Below are 14,417 nucleotides of genomic sequence, written 5' to 3' on the forward strand. Positions count from 1 at the left end.
GTGGTACAGTGGAGTCAGGAAGACTTGAGTTCAAATCTAGCCTCAGACTTCCCAGCTGTGTGACCCTAAACAAGTCACTAAGCCACTCTTTGATTCCATTTTCTCAACTCTACAATGAGGATAATAATAGTATTTACCTCTGAATGCTGTTGTCAAGATCATAAGAGATAATTGTAAAGTGCTTAGCAGAGTTCCTGGCACATAGTAAGTGTTATATAAATTGTAGCTGTTATTACTAGCTGTGTGACCCTGGTCAAGTCACCTAACCCTGTTTTCCTCAGTTCCTCATCTGTAAAATGAGCTGAAGAAGGAAATGGCAAACCACTCTAGTATCTTTGTCAAGAAAACCGCAAATGGGGCCAGGAAGAGTCTGAAATAACTCAACAGCAATTTGATGACTCTTCCATGAGATTGCTCCCCATCACTTCATATGTTTGGGTTGGGAAGGCTGGACTTTCAGAGGTTCCTTGCTTCCCTACTTTGAATAGTTGCTACCAAGTTATGGTGCCTGGATTATGACTGCATGATCCAACTGGTCAGTTTGCTATAGGTCAGTGCCGCAAATCACAGATTGTCCTGAAATTTCACTTCTTCGTAGCTTTCCAACCTCCCCCAGAGTCCTCCAAAGCCTCATTGTGCTGAAGAGATAACGCCGGGTTCTGTCTGAGGTTGGACTGGAATTTGTGAAGATGACTCTTTTGGATTCCAAGCCCAGCACTCTATCCACTGAGCCACCTAGCTGCCCTAGTCATATAATACCATAACTATAGATACAGCACAAGACAACAGAGGTAGGCCTATCTGGTGCTTCAAGGGGGCTCTATTACTATCTACACTGACAGCTAAGAAATGAATTTACACAAAACAAATAACTTATCATCTACAAGTTTTGAGTCTCCTGGGACTCTGGTGCTGTTGCCACTGCTGCCGCTGCTGTTTTGGTTTTAGTTTTTTTCCGATTGCCAAATGTCAGCGACTATTCCCTACTGCTTTTTCTAGAGTAAAGTTGGAGGGGGGCAGTATTTTGGTCCCACAGTCAATAATTATTTTTGAAGTGAAAGATTCTCCTTCACCCAAAGCCAAGGACAAAAATATGGATCCATCCATGTTTATATTTAGACAGAATAAAATGGTAGGTAGGGCAGACCTTACGTGGCCCTTAATGTTAACTGTATATAGGAAAGGGAAGTGGTTTAAGACTCACAGGATCTGAGTCTCTAATTGTGTGACACTCCCCATCCACCTTCCCATCCCCACCAGTGAGTCACTTTACATCTTTTGTTTCAGCATTTCTCCTCTGTATAATGGCACTGGGATAATTATCTCTAAGGAGCCTTATAAAAGTGGAATCCACTCATGAAGTAGTGAGTTCCCCATCAGTACAAGTCTTCAGTTAGACTCTGTATTCTCCCTTGCCAAAAATGTTGTGGTGGAGATTCCTAGTTCAATGATAGACTGAACTCCAAATCTGAGATACTGAGATTCTGGGTATTAGAAAGTAAGACTCTTGGGGACAGGGGCTTTTTTAATCTTTATTTGTGTTCCTGGGAATGTTCCAGTGCCTGGGACATTATAAGGATTTCATAAATGACTGTGATTGACTAGCGGAATGTCATTATCAAGATCGGAAATGGTTTTCATGGAGAAACTATTATAATATAACACTTTAATAATATAAAATATAAGGGATTCTGCAGTAGATGCATTTGAAACTCTACTCTTTGACCAGAAAGAGGGTGTTGTTCTGGTTAAGGTGAAATGCTCTCACAGGCTGTGGGGGTACTGTAGCAATCAATGGTCACTCTGGTGCCTGGAGGTGAGAACAATGTCATCATATAAAGAGAACCAGAGTCAGATTCCCCCATAACCTGCCCTTTATAAAATGGGTAAATGGATGCAAAGAAGGATAAAAGGTACAAAGCCAAATAAAAATACAAGTAATATCTAGAGGAGGTGGGTAAAGGAGTTCCTGTGGCTCTGCTCTGCCCTGACTGCATCTCGAGTACAGCATTCAGTTCTGAGCATTTTAGAAATGTGCTGCAACCAGCTCCTACCAACTGACAAGAGCTGATGGTTAAATTTCCATTGGGAGCATTTACACCTCAGAAACTGACAACTGCTACAAATCATAACTTGATTTATTGTTTTGTTGATCAGATGGAGAGAATGTTAATGCCAATTAAACTTAAACGTATGACAGGCATACTTTTTGGGGGGTTGGAAGTATGCCGTTAAACATTTACAAGCATGCTCCTAAACATAAATAAATCATTTAGGTATAGAAGCAAAAATCTGGAGAGGGGAGACTTATTAGGCAGTAACAGCTATTGAGAAGAACAGGATCAGGGCAGCTAGGTGGTGCAGTAAATAGAGCACCGGCCCTGGAATCAGGAGGACCTGAGTTCAAATCCAGCTTCAGACATTTGACACATTTACTAGCTGTGTGACCTTGGGCAAGTCACTTAACCCCAATTGCCCTGCCTTTCCCCCTCCAAAAAAAAGAGATAGAGAAGAACAGGATCTTTGCTTTCTCCCCTAGAGAAGGGCAGATTCAGTTTGAAGACAGTGACCACTATCAGTCTTCCAGCCACACTCACCCATTAGCTTCAAAGTTTCCTACTATACTTACTACTCCCAGGCTTTAAGCAAGGAAATATGCACATGGTCAGGTATTTCAGCCTTTATCACTTGCTCTAGACCCCTGTATCCAGTGCCATGCATACCTGGGCTTAAGGGAGATGAAGGAATACCCTCCAAACCATCTTAAAATCCTCTAGCAACCCAGTCCTATGAGCACGGGAGCCCACACGTGCTCACGCACACACACACACACACACACACACACAGAGTTGTACATCTACACACACATTCGCAGGAAAGGCAGTAATAACACTATCATTTGGGGTTGTCCTGAGTACCTTCTCGCTCATTCTTCACCCCAAGAACAAAGGGAATGGGATTCTGATGATTTTATGACTAGGACTCTGTATATTGTAAATGCTTAATAACTTTGTGGAATGAATGGACAAACATACCTGTACACATGCATTTCAGCTCTGGTCTACAAATACTACTTGAAAGTGCACATCCTGCCAACAGCAGGTCCTGGGCAGTGCTTAGAATCCTGGGATTTGGAGCTGGGAGGCCCCCCAGGATTCACCTTGTCGAATACTCTCATTTTACAAAGAAGGAAATAGATTCCAAAAGGTTACATGATGTACCCAAAATCACGCAGTTGGTAAGTAGCAGAGCCAAGAATAAAACCCATGTTTTTCTTGCTCCAAAACCAGATTTTTTCACTGCAGACATGACCTCATGTTCATGTGAAAAATGCCTCGTCTTTGTGTCTCTTCCTGTACTGAAGGGGCCTCCATCTGCTTGGACTAGGTTAAGATGGGAACAAATAGGACATTAGGACTGGTAATGAGGTTTTTCCCCTGTCCTCCACAAGTCTGGCCCCTCCTCCCATTGGTGAGCTCCTTCTGGAGTCTCCATTCTGGGGAGGAGCCAAGACCAACTCACCTTCCTCTTTGGTTCCATTACTGACTTCCTCTAGATCTCAAAACCATATCCCCACCCATGGGACCTTCCCTCTCCTCCCTCCTGCTTTTAAGCTTTGATGTGTTGCTTTACCCTAAGAGAGTAGAAGCTCCTTGACGGCAGGGACTATATTTCTCTTTCTTTGTAGTTGTATTCTCAATGTTTAGCACAGTGCCTGACAGTTGGGTCCATTAACATTTATTAAGTGCCTCTAACATGCCATCCATTGTGCTAAGTCATAGGGATACAAATACTAACAAGAAAGACTTCCCCAGTCTATTCACCAAGCCTGGAATGCATTCCTTCTGCCACTCCATCTCCAAGAATCCTTGAAATCAGCTAAAAGGCCCCTTCCTACCCAAGGGCTTTCCTGATACCTGCCCCCCCAGCTGACAATGCCTTATTTCAAAATAACTTTGCTCCTATTTCATGTTTAATTACACATGTCCATGTTATGTGCTGTGAGAGAGCAGAAGTTCCTTGACGGCAGAGATTGTATCATTTTTGTTTGTTTTTTAATTATCAGGGCTTGTCACAGTGCCTGGAACATGGTAGAAATTTAATAAATTCTTGTTGATTAATGGAGTCCTTGAATCCTAGGTCAAAGAATCCAGAGATTTAGGTCACCCTTTCCTCTTCTCTGAGATAGGTTCCTCAGGACAGGTTCCCCAACAAGCATATATTCCCATCATCCCTTAGATGAATGTCTATCACCATCTCCTCTCTCTCTCTCCCCCCCCCCCGCTCTCTCTCTCTCTCTCTCTGTGTCTCTCTCTCTCTCTCTCTGTCTCTCTCTGTCTCTCTGTCTGTCTCTCTGTCTGTCTCTCTGTCTCTGTCTCTCTCTCTCTCTGTCTCTCTCTGTCTCTCCCTGTCTCTCTGTCTGTCTGTCTCTCTGTCTCTGTCTCTCTCTGTCTCTCTCTCTCTCTCTCTCTCTCTCTCTCTCTCTCTCTCTTTCTCTCTCTGTCTTCTCTGTCTCCTCTGTCTCTTTCTGCCTCTGTCTGTCTCTGTATTTTTCCCTCTCCTCTCATCATCATCATCATCATCGTTACCATCATCATCCGTTCTTCTGATTGCTGTTCCACCCACCCCCACCACACACAGGCACACTCCTGACATATTTGGAAGGTAAAAGAGAAGGAAAAATAAAAACAGGGAAAGGAGTAAAGGAGAGTGAAATGGAACAAGCAAGCTCCCCATATTACTTAGACTCCAAGCTGAGACCCCACAGTTCAACTAAAGCAGAACCAGAATTCAACAAACATCAAACAAGAACTTGCTAAAAGTAAAGCATTGGTAGTGTACAAAAAATGTTAATAGCCCCTGCCCTCAAGAAGGTTGCAATTTAATAGAAGAATAACATGTACAAAATTATAAGGATGCTACAAAGGAGAGCATGACATGGGCTAATGAGAGTTCTGGCCAAAGGGCAACATGGAATTTGAGGAAGGGAGCTGAGTCCATTCTTTGAACCCTACTCAAATTCCAAACCAAAGAGAAGTTCCTGACAGAATTCAACATACAACCGTAGATCTGCTCTAGAATTCTCCCAGAAATCATTCATCTGATCAACAAGAATTTAATCTACTATGTGTCAGGCACAGTTCAACACTGGAGACACAAAGACAAAAATAAAACAGGCCCATGCCGTCAAGGAGCTTATAGACTGCCAGTAGACAACATGGGTGTATGCCAAATAAATACAAGATCATTTGGGTGGAAAGGGAATCCCAGCAGTTGAATCAGGTGACCTCATTTAGGAGGTGGCACTTGAGTTTTGAAGGAAACTAAGGGTTCTAATGGGGTAAGATGAAAAGGGAGTACATTGCAGGCATGAGGCACATCCTGTGCAAAGGTGTGGAGATGGGAGATGAAGGAACATGTCTGAGAAGAGCAAGACTAGTTTGGTTGGATGACAGTATTTCAAGAGGAGTAATGTTAAGAAACCTGAAAAGGTCAGTTGAAGTCAGGTTCTGAAGGCTCTAAGGACCAAACAGAGAAGTTTGCAATTGATGCTAGAGCCAATATGGAACCATAGGACATTATTAAGGGAGTAAGATGAGAAAAGAATGGGATTATAGCCTTGCTTGCCAGTTCAGTTCTCCAGTCGTGTTCCAATTTCCACTTGGTTCCACCTCTGTGCATGACCGTTCTCCCCATGCATGTCCCTATATCTTAACCAAGAGAGCAAAGGGTCCTTTCAAGCTGGGACCAGTCACTCCCCAGGTGGGGTGATTACTCACCAGGTACCTTGAGACTGCCTAGAGGGCCCCACAGACTCCTAGTGCAGTCTGGGTGACAGGGGTTGGTCAAATTGTTTTTTTTATTTTTTGAAATTTTTTATTTTTTATTAATAATACTCGGTTCTACATAATTTTCAGTTCCAGAATTTCTTTTCCCCCTCCCCCACTGCCTCCCCAAGATGGCATGGAATCCGGTATATCTTCTATGTATAACTTTGCATTGAAGTTATTTACACACTAGTCAAGTTGTGAAGAAGAATTGTGAGCAATGGAACGAATCATGCAAAAGAAGAAATAGAACCAAAAAAAAAAACCCAAAAACAAAAACAAAAGAGAAAAAAAGGGGAAAAAAGGCAAGTATAAAGTGTGCCTCAACCTGCATTCAGACTCCATAGTTCTTTCTCTGGATGTAGGTAGCATTCTCCCTTGTGAGTCCTTTGGAGTTGTCTTTGCACCTTGTGTTGCTGAGAAGAACAAAGTCTATCAGGGTTAGTCATCACAGAATCCATATATCTGTGGTTGTGTATAATGTTCTCCTGGTTCTGCTCCACTCACTCAGCAATATATCATGTAGGTTTTTCCAGGTTGTTATGAAGTCTGTATCATCCCCATTTCTTATAGCAAAATAGTATTCCATTACTTTTATATACCACAATTTGTTCATCCATTCCCCAAATGATGGGCATCCCCTTGATTTCCAATTCTTTGCTACTACAGAAAGAGCCGCTATAAATATTTTTGTACATATGTGTCCTTTTCCCACTTGTGTGATCTCTTTGGGATACAACCCTAGAAGTGGTATTGCTGGGTCAAAGGGTATGAACATTTTTATAGCCCTTTGGGCATAGTTCCAAATTGCTCTCCAGAATGGATGGATCAGTTCACAACTCCACCAGCAATGTAACAATGTTCCAATTTTCCCACATCCTCTCCAGCATTTATCATTTTCCTGTTTTGTCATTTTAGCCAATCTGACAGGAGAGATGTGATACCTAAGAGTTGTTTTGATTTGCATTTCTCTAGTCAATAGTGATTTCAAGCATTTTTTCATATGCCTATAGATATCTTTAATTGCTTGATGTCGCTTTGGAATCTAGAGTAGGGATCAGACACCACTCCTTTTTGGGAAGGTGTAGTCTCCATGGAGGGGAGAAGTGAAAGCAGTGGAAACAAAACTGGTGCCTAAAGCAGATTTGGGGTGGGAGGGATGCCATTCAGAGCCAACTGGTCCCATCAACCAATGGTGCCCATCCAAGTCCAGGAACTCACTCTCCTACTGCACCTCTCACTCTCTGCCAGGAAGAGAGCAGATTCTCTCCACATCCATCTATCCACAACCAAGAAACATTCCAAACTGCCTATTATCACCTCAGGAAAAAATGCAGCATATGAGGAGAAAAGAACTGTTCACTCCAAGTCCGCTGCGTCCTAATAGAACAATATGTAGTCCTTAACTCAGACGCCAATGATACAGAATCTGTGACCATTTGTACAGGAGATGCTCTAATCCAAGCTTTCTTTTCCACTCACTAAGGGGTTAACAGAGTATAAATGAACAATGTATATAAGATTTAACAGGACCCAGTAAACCTAAGAGAAGAAACTGTTTTCTAGCACTTAAAAGCCTTTCTTTGTGCTTCATACAATTGACATCCTGATCAGCCACCATCTTATTAGTCCATTAAAGCAGGCCTTTTAGGGACCTCTACATGGCAACAGCTCAGTATTCTAGGTCAAATTTGCATATTAAAATGTCCCACAATTTAATTTTTTAACAGATTTAGGTTGACTCACCTGATATGGATGCAAATTAGTTATGTTTGCCCATCTCTCTCCTGACCTCCATCTAAACTACCTCCCCTTTCCTTCCTTAAGCCATCCTATGTCATCATCTCTGGAGCTGAAATCCAGTTAGAGTAAACCCTCAGTTTTAAGAGAGCTTTCTTTCTTGAGCAGAATCCTTGGTAACCAGAGCAATAAAATATTTTTAATGGGAGTCATCCCCTGAGCCATATCTTCCAGGATTCTTGGCAGGTTGGCTATACAGACCCCCTTTCTGTAGGCAATTTGTTCTACTAAGATTGTATTGAGAACAGTCCCTCACATGGCATTTCATACTTTCCAAAGCTCTTTCTTGTCCACTGTCATATTTATCATACCCTTCCCTGAGGTAGGTGAAGTAGGATTCTGTCATTCTGCAGATGAGAAGACTAAAGTCAAGAGAGATTAGAAGACTTGACCAAAGTCATACAGTACCTCATTGTGGAATATAGTATACATGGGATGGGTGCTAAATATGGGATTAGATTTGAAGGCTGGCTGTATCCCTGAGAACTCAGGCAATCTGGGCCTCAGTTTCCTAATTTGGAAAACTGGAGGGTTGGGCTAGGTGATCACTAAGGTCCTTGCCCAATGTAAGTCCTATGATCTCAAGTTACAACTTCAGGCCTTCACCATTAGTTTCAGGGTCATGAAGGATCCGTGAGACATGGTAGGTCACCTCACACCCAGGGCAGCAGCTTTTACTTGTTTTCAAAAGACTCGCTTTCTGCTCCACATGCTACATGATCTTCACAGTGGTCAATGGGTAACCTCTGTCAGGTCACCTATTCTGGCTGGGTCTCAGTTTACCTCAGGTGTGTAATGGGATTGCAATAGTGCGATTCCCCTCTTGGCCAGACTGGTGCTTTTGCCAACAGGACTTCCTCTCCGGCGCCTCAGATAAAGTCAATCTTATGGCCAAGCTGGAGAGTGCTCAAAATCATATTCAGAATTTGGAGAGCAAGGTATGTGAGGCCTAGAGTTCTCAATAGAGTCTTCCTAGATAATTCCAAGAACAACAAGGCTCTAGAGAACTGTAGGACAACGGTAAAGAATGGAATTAAGTCACTCAACACCTCTGTGCCTCAATTTCCAAATTTGTAAAATGAAGGGTTTGGAATCAATATTGGATCACTGGGTCTCCTTCCAGCTCTAAATCTATGGTCCTATGATATATGAAGCAGAATACAACAGAAGGGAAACCGAGGTATTTTGTCAGAGAATAATCAGCTTCCTATTATCTTGAATGGGACCCATTGTTCCAAGAGCCTGGGGCAGGGCCTTTTTTATGAATTCAAAAACTCTTAGAAGTGTAGGATTTAGAGTTGGAATCCCACTGTCCCTTCCCCAGTCTCCCACTCCAGCCATCATTATGAGCTTTAACATCTGCCCCAGGTGGGGAGGAGGGAGGTGCAGCCCCTGAGAAAGCACCAGAGAGTCCCTGTTTGTTGTACCACCCTCATTGGCCATCCCCCACAGTCAGGGACCCAGAAGCCCTGATGCCCCTACTCATCCCTATCTGGGGCTAGAGTTGGAAGATTCAGCTCAGCGCTGGGGGCAAGAAAAGCAAGACCTGACTTCGAAACTGATGGAACAAGACCATGGCTTTATACTCGGCTCCAGTAGATAGAACACTAAGTGAGTAACCTCATCGGTCCTGGGGGCTGGAGTGAAGGAACGGGCAGGTGTCTGGCACTCACCCAGCCAGTCAATGAGAGCCATTTCTGAGGGATCAGCTTTTGAAGGAATGTAGGCTAGCAATGAGGAAGCCTGGCTTCCAGTGTTGGTTCTGTCATTAATGCCCTGTGTGACATTGAGCACATCCCTTCTTCTGTGAAGCTCAGTTTTCTCATCTCTAAAATGGAGATCGTCATTCTCACCATCACCACATCATCGCTGTCCTCCTGACTGGCAGAGGCAGCTGGCTCTGAGACTGGCCCTGCACAGCACTATGCAAATGCTAAGTGGCTGTGTCAGGGGAAAGAGGGTTGTTGGAGCAGAGAGGGGATGGGTTCCCCAGGGGACCTCAGAGATCACCTGATTCAGACCCCTGCCCCATGTACTATTTAAATAGCTGAAAAGTATCATGTCATGATGGATCTAGATACAGGACCCTGCCTCAAACACCTTCTGCCCTGGACACACACGTGAGAACACGGGCTTGTTAATGAGGACGGTGCTCTGGGAATCTGGAACTGCTCTTGAAATGGGAGTTATGATGATGAGGGAGCTAAGAACATTTGTCTAGGTATCCATGACTCTGCTCCTAAGGGGAAAGGGGCTGAGATTTCCCAGAATTCTGATTTTGGCCATGATGCCAACAGGCAAGGATGGAGCTGACTTCAGGAAAAGTAGAGGGAAGTAGCTGCCCCTTTGCAGTGAAGTGAAGGGCAAAGGCGGGAAGAATTTCCATCAACCCGTGATATCCTGATGAGGAGATAATGGAGTGTTACAACAGCTACTGTGACTGTGTAAAACCAACAACAACCAGCACACAGAAATGCTGCAAACCCAGCTGCTTTTGAGCTGCTTTACTAAGGAAAGCAACATTAAGGGGTTAACAGTCTTACTTTAATCCAGCATTCAAATAGCATTCACTTAGTTCAGGGGAAAAAGCCAGCACCCTGAACTCCAGAGCCAACACAAACAAATTACAAACATCAACAAACAGACCTTGTCTGATTCAAATCTCAATTCATAGTTACCAGAGTTTAACAAAGTCCAAACGTCTGGGTTTACAAGCTGGAGGTCTCTTAACTGCAGCTGCCCAGAGTCTCCACATCAACACACCTTCAAGAGTGGGAGCCCTAAACAAATAGCTCTGCCTTCTCTTTTTATGTACTCTATAGTCATCATCAAATGTCATCTTAGCGACCAGAGCTTAAGCTCTTACTATTGGCTCTGGTCTTAGCAACTCCCCTTAGGACCCTGGGGGCTTCACGTCCACATCGGCTTAGCACATAGTAGCTAGGGGTTTGGGGCCTGTTTGGGAGTGAAGATATAATCAGACCTCCCTTCATTGGCTCCACCTGGAGCCCCATCTTAGTTGCCAATGCATGGAGCAACCCTCAAAGTGGGCTGGAAGCTGCAGAGACAAGTCCTGTTCCCTTGAGCCAAACCGGAGTGTCTCTCCCATCTTCTGTCCAGACGCCTCTAGGGCCTGGGTGACAGGAAAAGGGCGTCTGCTTCCAATTCATTATAAGGAAGATCTTCTTAAAAATAACAGCTGTCCGTCCCATGAAAGGGCAGCTTTATTAGGTAGGGAGTCCCTCATTGTTCCAAGCAGTGTAACCAAAGCCAAAGAACTACTTTTAATGGGTGTGATAGAATTCTCCTCCATGAGGAGCAAGGGTCAGTGGCCCTTAAAGGGAAAAACATTTTTTTTAGTACTGTTAAAAGGTGACTTTTTAAGAGGCAATAGAAAGTGACACAAAGAAATAACCAGGTCTGTGTGCATATATACATACATAAATATATATACACATATATATACACACATACAAAACATACACACATATGTGTATATATGTATACATAATAGTATATACATGTGGTCTGTGTATATATGTATATGGTATTGTGTGGGTATATATATGCATATACATATACATATTTATACATATATGTACACATATATGCAGAGAGAGAGAGAGAGTTTATTGCCCACAACTGTGATTCCCTCAGTGGAGGGAGGTAAAGAATTACTTCAACCAATTCAGGTTGGAATAACTTCCATAATTTGAAGTTTTAGAGAGTGGCCAGGATGGTCTCCATCCACTACTCTATGCTGCCTTTTCTATTAGATAACATACTTTTATAATAATACAAACTCTCTGCCGTGCCTTGAGGTTTACAGAGCATTTTTCTAACAGTACCTCCCTGAGTTGGGTTGTGGGCTTATTATTGTTCCTATTTAAAGCTGAGGGGAAAAGCCAGCATGAGGTCGCAGATAAAGATCCAGTCTCAAAACCAGGAAGCCCTGGATTCAAGTTCTGACTGACACATACTGGCTATGGAACTCTGGACAAGTCAAAACCTTTCAGAGGTGGGTGGCTCACTAAGACCATAGGTTCTGGGGCAGCTAGGTGATTCATTTGGTAGAGCACCAACCCTGGAGTCAGGAGGACATGAGTTCTAATCTGGCCTCAGACACTTCACACACTTACTAGCTGTGTGACCTTGGTCAAATCACTTAACCCCAATTGCACTGCCTTCCCCCCTCTAAACAAAAAAAGACTATAGGTTCTAGAAAAGGTTCTGATCTTCACTGAGAGTTTTTTCTCAGTGGACACTCCCTGAACCAGTGAAGTTACTGGTCCAAACAAAAAGAAATGGAGGTAAATGAGGCCCAGAGTGAAGGCCCAGACCCAGGGTCACACAGCAATACTTTTCAACAACTTTTTCTGTTAGTTTATGTATTTATGTTCATTTTTCTAAGTTAATACAGTGTAGTAGGAGAAAAAGAAGGAAGAATGAGAGGGAGGAAGGAAGGAATGAAGGAAAGAATGAATGAAGGAAGGAAGGAAGAGAAAGAAATCAAGAAAGAGAGAGAGAAGGAAAAAGGAAAGAAAAAAGAAATAAATAAGAAGGGTAGATATGTAGAAAGAAAGATGGAAAGGGGGAGAGGAAGAGAGAGGGGAGAGAGAGAGAGACAGAGAGAGAGAGACAGAGACAGAGAGACAGCCTCATTAGAGTGTAAGCTCTTTGTAAGTGGGGAATGCTAAATTCATCGTATCCACACCCCTAGCCCCTAGTACAGTGCCTGGCACATAGTAGGGCCTTAACAAAGACTTGTTGGTTGATAGATATCACATATATGTGTATATATGTAATACTGTGTGTATATATGTGTGTGTATCTATAGCTATATCTCCATGTATGTATAATATACAACTATTGATTGATCTGTCTTTTAGCCAAAATAAAGGCATAGATACCAATACTCAGGTGTGTGTATATCTGTGCATATGTGTGTGTGTTTCTGTGTCTGTGTCTGTGTATGTGCATGTGCACATGTGTGTGTGTGCACGTGCGTGTTTATGTATCTGCATGAGCATGTGTTTGTCCACATCCATGTACACATGTAGACACATTCTTAATGAGCCCGCAGCTTACCCCCGAAGCAGACCCCTGGGCCGGGTGACCCCTAAGATCTCCATCCCTCACCACTCTTAGATTCTATGACTCATAGGATTTTGAGCCGATAAAGACCTTAGAGCTCTTCTAGTCCTACCTCTTCATTTTACGGATGAGGGCTCAGAACTCCAAAGAGTGGAAGTGACTAACCCAGGGTCACAAAACAAGTAAGTAGCCAAGACAGGTTCAAAACCCAGGTGTCCCGACTCCAAGCCCAGACTTCTTTCCATACTGCTGCTGCCTGATGCTCACTGAGCCTGAAGCGCAGAGTAGGAGGTCACAAAGCACATGGTTGGTCCCAATAGATGAGTGTGGATGATGCCAGAGGTGGAAGAGGTAGATAGATGGACAGTCCTAAGGGCACCAAAGGATGCGCAGACTCCTGTGTGGGAGGCACAGATTTCCTCCTACAGTCTCCAGACACATCCCTGCTGCCCCAAGTGCTCCTCAGTCACCCATCCCAGCTCAGTGGGCTGAGATAAGCCTTACAGGGGGGTGATTAGAAGCTGGTAGAAAGGACCTGCTTCTGGAACCTTCATGATCTCTATGAGGTCCCTCTTACTTTGCCTTATGTACAGAGGAGTCCTACGGACCGTACGACTTTCAAGAAGCCACAAAAACCCAATCCATTATCGCTCCATCCAGAGCTTGACCCAGAAAGGCCAACACAAACAGAAGGGAAGCCTCCCCAAGGGCACCACAGAAACAGGCCTCCCTTTGCATTCTTCTCCTGCAATCAGATCCTTCACAACTTTATTAAATGTATAAATCTTGGTGAGTGTCCATGGTCTATTGGTGAAGCCCAACTAGCCCTGGCATACCCCCACTCCTAGATTTTCTCCCTCTCCCACCCACAGTCACTTCCTTCCTAGGCCTCCCTCCTAGAACCCCAGCCCAGAATCTCTATGGAGCAGAGAGCTGGCAGATTAGTTAAAGTAGGGGAGGGAGAGAAGAAGGGAGACTGTATTCTAAAGTTATAGGGTATGGATCTCGGAACTTCAATGTCAGGAGGACTGCTGATCTCCCAAACAAGAAAGATGGCACTTGGGAACAGGGAAAAGGAATGGTGACCCTGGGAAGGAACAAATAATCATAGGGCATCAGAGCTGAAAGGGCTCAGATGTCATGTCATCCAAAAGCCCTCATTTGACAGAGGGAGAAATGGGAGGCTCAGAACGATTTGGTGATTTGCCCACAGTCACACCCTTAATTAGTGGCAGTCAGAAGTAGAACCCAAACGTCCTGATTCCCACTCTCTTCCCAAGGATTTGTTTATGTAATGTGATAGAATCGACTTTATGCATAACCAAGATAGGTGATTGCCAACCTTGTTTGACCTGAGAACTACTAGGGAGACCCAATGCCCAAACGTACCTTCCTCAACCCTGGCAATTTCCCAAGATATAAGAAACCAAACCAACTGGGCGACCATCCCAATCTGGTCATAGGCACCATCCAAGTCTGTCTATATCCATCTACATCCCACCCTCTAAGGAGACCCTAGGGTAGTCAGATGAGGCTGGGCCCCATTGCTAGAGTGATAGCGCATTGGGAGTTTTTTTCTTTAATTTTTTTCAATGAACAAACATTAATCTTCTTCTCTACCTACTCGTCCCCAATTAAGAAAAAGAAAAACAAAACCCTTGTAATGAATGTGTATAATCAATCACAATGATATGC

Source organism: Trichosurus vulpecula, chromosome 8, assembly GCF_011100635.1.
Source record: "Trichosurus vulpecula isolate mTriVul1 chromosome 8, mTriVul1.pri, whole genome shotgun sequence".
NCBI classification, from domain to species: Eukaryota; Metazoa; Chordata; class Mammalia; order Diprotodontia; family Phalangeridae; genus Trichosurus; species Trichosurus vulpecula.